Below are 5120 nucleotides of genomic sequence, written 5' to 3'. Positions count from 1 at the left end.
GACTGGTACAAATTGGAAAAGCAGTATAACAAGGCTGTGTGCTGTCACCTTGTTTATTTAACTTATATGCAGAGTACATCATGCAAAATGCCAGATTGGAAGAGTTAGAAGTTGGAATCAAGATTGCCGGGATAAGGAGGGCTGCTCTCTGGCCTGAATAGACTAAGACAATACTACTTGGGTTGGCTGGACAGCTGGGGATTGGGCTGGAAAGGCGACATAGTAAATTGGGAAGAGGATGGACGGGACAGTCTGGATGCTTGAACCAGTGTAGGGAGGGTTGATGACTGCAAGACCCGAGCAGCAGCATCCTTTATACCAGAAAGCTGGCAGGAACTATGGGGAAAAAAAAAAAAAAAACAAGAAGAAAAGTGGAGGAGGTGCCAGAAGAAGAGGAAGAAGAAGAATATGTGATGGAAAAAGTTCTAGACCGTCAAGTGGTAAAGGGCAAAGAGGAGTATCTCCTAAAGTGGAAGGGGTTCTCAGATGAGGATAACACATTGGGAGCCAGAAGAGAACCCAGATTGCCCTGACCTCATTGCTGAGTTTCTGCAGTCACAAAAAAACACAAGACAGATAAATCAGAGGGAGGCAAGCACAAAGCTGATTCTGATTCAGAAGATAAGGGGGAGGACAGCAAACCAAAGAAGAAAAAAAAAAGAGTCAGAAAAGCCACAAGGCTTTGGCTGGGGTTTGAAACCAGAGTGGATTGCTGGAGACACAGACTCCAGTGGAGAACTCATGTTCCTGATGAAATGAACTCTAATGAGGATGACCTGGTCCCTGCCAAGGAAGCCAATGTCAAGTGTGCACAAGTTGTCATACCCTTCTATGAGGAAAGGCTGACATGGCATTCTTACCCCTAAGAGGATGATGACAAAAAAATGACAAGAATTAACTCTCTTGAATACCAGCCCCTGTCACATCCAACTGTGGGTTTCAAGCAGGGAAAGAAGGAGTTCTACTTGTCTTGATACCATAAAGGTGGCTTGAGAAGATGTCCTTTGAAGAGCCAGTATAGTTTCTGTGCCCTACAGCAGCCCAAGTGCTTTAAAGCCATTCAGTGCTGTATAGTTTGCACACCCATCCTGGTGGAGGGGAAGGAGTGTCGGTGTTTCAAGGCAGCCTGTTCTGAACTTTGCTTAAGAAAAAAGCGGATTCATTTCGATATTTGGCAAAACTAATACAATATTGTAAAGTTTAAAAATAAAATAAAATTAAAAAAAGAAAAAAGCAGAGGGCCTCCTATGAAGGACAAAATGCAGAATGGGATATGGGAGAGCAAGAGACACTGTAGATCTTCAAAGAGTGTCTCCACAACCCACACAGCCTTCTTCCCGATAATGTTAACTCCACATTTTTACAGCGTGGCATGTGTGTATCTTTTGTCTATTACTGGTGTATTATTTGGAATGGGTGGGATGGGGTGGGAAAGAAGGGAGATGGGTTAGGATAATTCTTGTTAAGATTTGGGGAAATGGTGAAGCAAAGGCAAGAACAACTAATGATAATTGGGTTCTGTGTCCATAATATTGTATCCTTTCAAAAAATGTCATTGGCAACCTAAATGAGGACTGTGAGAGACTGTTTAAAAGCTGTGAATGCCTGAAACTTAGAAGCCAAGGTATTCCCTGCCTGAGCTTAATGCTGCTCCCAACAAAGGACTAAGAAGCTACCAAAGCTGCCATTTGGGGGATGGAAATTGGTTGAGGAGAAAAAGTCTTATTGGAGTGTATACACAGGTAGATCATTCTGTCTTAGAGGTATTAATTCATGAAATTGACAAGCCTTTCTTTTCCTATTTTGAAGTTATAAATATCAGCTTCTCCATCCAAGCCACTGGTGAAGTATTTAGGGAAGGGTAGAGAGTAGTATAGGAGGGAGGTGAATAGGGAAAGACAAGGGCCATTGCTCATAGGTTCGAAAACTCTTGGAGCCTCTGTTTTTTTAACTTTGAAACTATTGGTGGCAGGGTTCAGCACAAGTTCAAGAGTTTCAAAAGCCCTGGTCTCAGGAGAAGATTTAATTTTCATACTGGGGCAGTGGTTGACTTTAAAACAAAACAATTTTTTTAATCCTAAGAATGAACTAAAATTCAAAATGCTGTCTTGAATCATGAGATCCATCAGTTCTTGACATCGTCTAGAGCTGCATCTAGAAAGGAAAAAAAAAGTGAAAAGTGAAGTCTCTCAGTCGTGTCTGACTCTTTGCAACCCCATGGACTGTAATCTACCAAGCTCCTCTGTCCATGGGATTCTCCAGGCAAGAGTACTGGAGTGGGTTGCCATTTCCTTCTCCAGGAGATCTTCCCAACCCAGGGATCAAACCCAGGTCACCCATCTTGCAGGTAGATGTTTTACCATCTGAGCAATGTGTGTTAGGTTTCTGTGAAAACTTTTGTTTAAAAGTAAACTTCATATCAACACTGTCAGTTTTTTGTCTTAATAAAGCTATATAGATTTATAAAAAAATGCTTGGAGAAATATCAATAACCTTAGATATAGATGACACCACTGTAATGTCAGAAAGCAAAGAGGAACTAAAGAGCATCTTGATGAAAGTGAAAGAGGAGAGTGAAAAGCTGGCTTATAATTCAACATTCAAATAAAAAAGATCATGGCATCTGGTCCCTTCATTTTATGGCAAATAAAAGGGGGGGAAGTGCAAGCAATGACAGATTTTCTCTTCTTGGGCTCCAAAGTCACTGTGGATGGTGACTGCAGCCATGAAATTTAAAAATCACTTGCTTCTTGGAAAGAAAGCTATACAAACATAGACAATGATTCATGTTCATGTATGGCAAAACCAATACAATATTGTAAAGTAATTAGCCTCCAATTAAAATAAATAAATTTAAATTTTTTAAAAAAGGGAAAACAAAGAAAAAGAAAACAAGCAAACATAGACAGCATATTAAAAGGCAAAGACATCATTTTGCTGAAAGGTCCATTTTAGTTAAAGCTATGGTCTTGCCCGTAGTCATATATGGACATGAGAGTTGGACTATAAGGAAGGCTGAACACCAAAGAATTGATGTTATTTTGAATTGTGGTGCTGGAGAAGACTCTTGAGAGTTTCCTGCAGAACAAGGACATCAAACCAGTCAACCCCAGAGGAAAGCAATACTGAATACTCATTGGAAGGACTTAAGCTAAAGCTGAAGCTCCAGTACTTTGGCCACCTGAGGAGAACAACTGACTCATTGGAAAAGACCCTGATGCTGGGAAAGATTGAAGGCAAAAAGAGTAGAGGGTGACCAAGGATGAGATAGTTGGATAGCATCACCAATTTAATAGACATAAGCTTGTTCAGACTCGGAGAGATAATGAGAGATAGGGAAGCCTGGTGTGCTACACTCCATGGAGTCTCAGATAGTCAGACATGACTTAGTGACTGAACATCAGCAACAATCCATCGCTTATATAATAAAAGTGTAGCCTGTGGGGTTTTTTTTCTTTCATTTTCTAGTTTTATGGATATAGTTTATGACTTTAGAAATTGTTTTTAAATTGTTATTACATTGCAAAGTTTCACTATTTAACAACTAGTTCTGTTACTGTATTTACTTCTACAACTTTGTTGAAAATATAACATTTTTCGAAATTTGTTTCTGCCAGTTTTGTTTTTGCCAATTTTCTACCTCACCAGTACTCATCATTATCCTTTAAAAATACTTACGATTGCATGAATTTATCTTTCTTTCTCCCAGGAAGTATGCTTCCTGGAAAGTATACAGGTGTTATTTTTGCGTCCTTGCTTATATTCTAATGTACATGTGTAGTCTCTAGATGTTAATAAAACATTAGAAAATCTATCTTCTGCAAATTAGTGCTGTGAAGGATTGATGTGATGTCAATGTATATTAATTTCTTTTGCAGATATTATTCTTATTAATTTCCCATCTGCACTCAATTTTTTTTCTCATTTTTCCCTGAGATACAGAATATTCTCTAGTAATGGCTAGGTATGGACTTACTGTTTTCCCTTCTGGAACTTTTGTTACATATATTTTGAATCATCTTACTCTTTTATACATAACTTCTCTTTTCTTCTTTCTCCTTTTGCTTAATTCTAGGAGAATTTGATTAATTTTTTTATTAGTCTCCAATTTTCTACAATATTCAGTGTGTTTATTCAGATTTTTTTAGTCTGATATTTGTGCTTTTTGTTCATATGCAAACCTGTAATATATCATAAGATCAATGATTTTTATTTTATACCATTGAGAAGGTCACTCTTATTCACTAACACACACAAAAAAGAGAGTACTGTCAGAGAATGTATACATTGCACTTGGAGAAAGAAGTGTTTACATTTATCCTAATTTTATTTTATTGGGTTATAGATTCTATGATCGGTAAAGTCTTTGTTAACGAAGTTGCTGAAGGCCATAAGCTATTTTGGGGTGTTCATCAGGACAGTATAGATTCACCAATTTTCTCTAACTAGTTCAGTGGCTCCCACTGGGAGTGAGATTGAGATTGCACCATATGCTGAGCAACAGTGAACACCAAAGGTGGGGCTGCTGCCCACTAAACATAAAGTCTGACATTTTCACGGGATCTCTGTTGTGGGTTGAATAGTGTTCCCTAAAAATGTGTGTTGAAAATCTAATCCCCAATGCCCGTGAATGTGACATTATTTGGAAATAAGGTAGTTGTAGACATAATCACATTAATATGATGTCATTAGGATGGGCCCTAATTGAAAAGATTGGAGTACTTATTAAAAAAAAAGAAACTTGGACATCAAGACCCACACAGAGGAGAGTGCCAGGTGACGATACAGACACAGAGAAAAGATGGCCATGGGAAGACAGAGACAAAAACCCGAGTGATGTATAAAAGGCCAAGGAAGGCCTGAGATTAATATAATCTGGAAAAAAAATCAAGAAGGGATCCTGCCTCAGAGGCTTTGGAGGGAACATGTTCTGCTGACATGTTGATTTTTTACTTCTAGACTTCAAAACTGTAGAAGAATAAAATTTATTGTTGTTCTGAGCTACCCAGTTTGTCACACGTTGTTATGGCAGCCCTAGCAAACAAGCAGTGACATCACCTTTAAGATCTGCTTTCTACACAGCTGCTTCATGATCTCTTTCTTACAGCAATGTCTTCTCT

The 5120-nt window shown here is 38.6% G+C and overlaps 1 pseudogene; it reads left to right on the top strand.

Annotated features, from left to right (window-relative positions):
• Nucleotides 1-338: 338 nt before the first annotated feature.
• Nucleotides 339-974, top strand: LOC113907045 (annotated as a pseudogene).
• The last annotated feature ends 4146 nt before the right edge of the window (nucleotides 975-5120 follow it).

This window comes from Bos indicus x Bos taurus, chromosome 16, assembly GCF_003369695.1.
Source record: "Bos indicus x Bos taurus breed Angus x Brahman F1 hybrid chromosome 16, Bos_hybrid_MaternalHap_v2.0, whole genome shotgun sequence".
NCBI classification, from domain to species: domain Eukaryota; kingdom Metazoa; phylum Chordata; class Mammalia; order Artiodactyla; family Bovidae; genus Bos; species Bos indicus x Bos taurus.
Note: the sequence above shows the minus strand (reverse complement) of the source record. Positions and strands in the feature narration are given on the sequence as shown.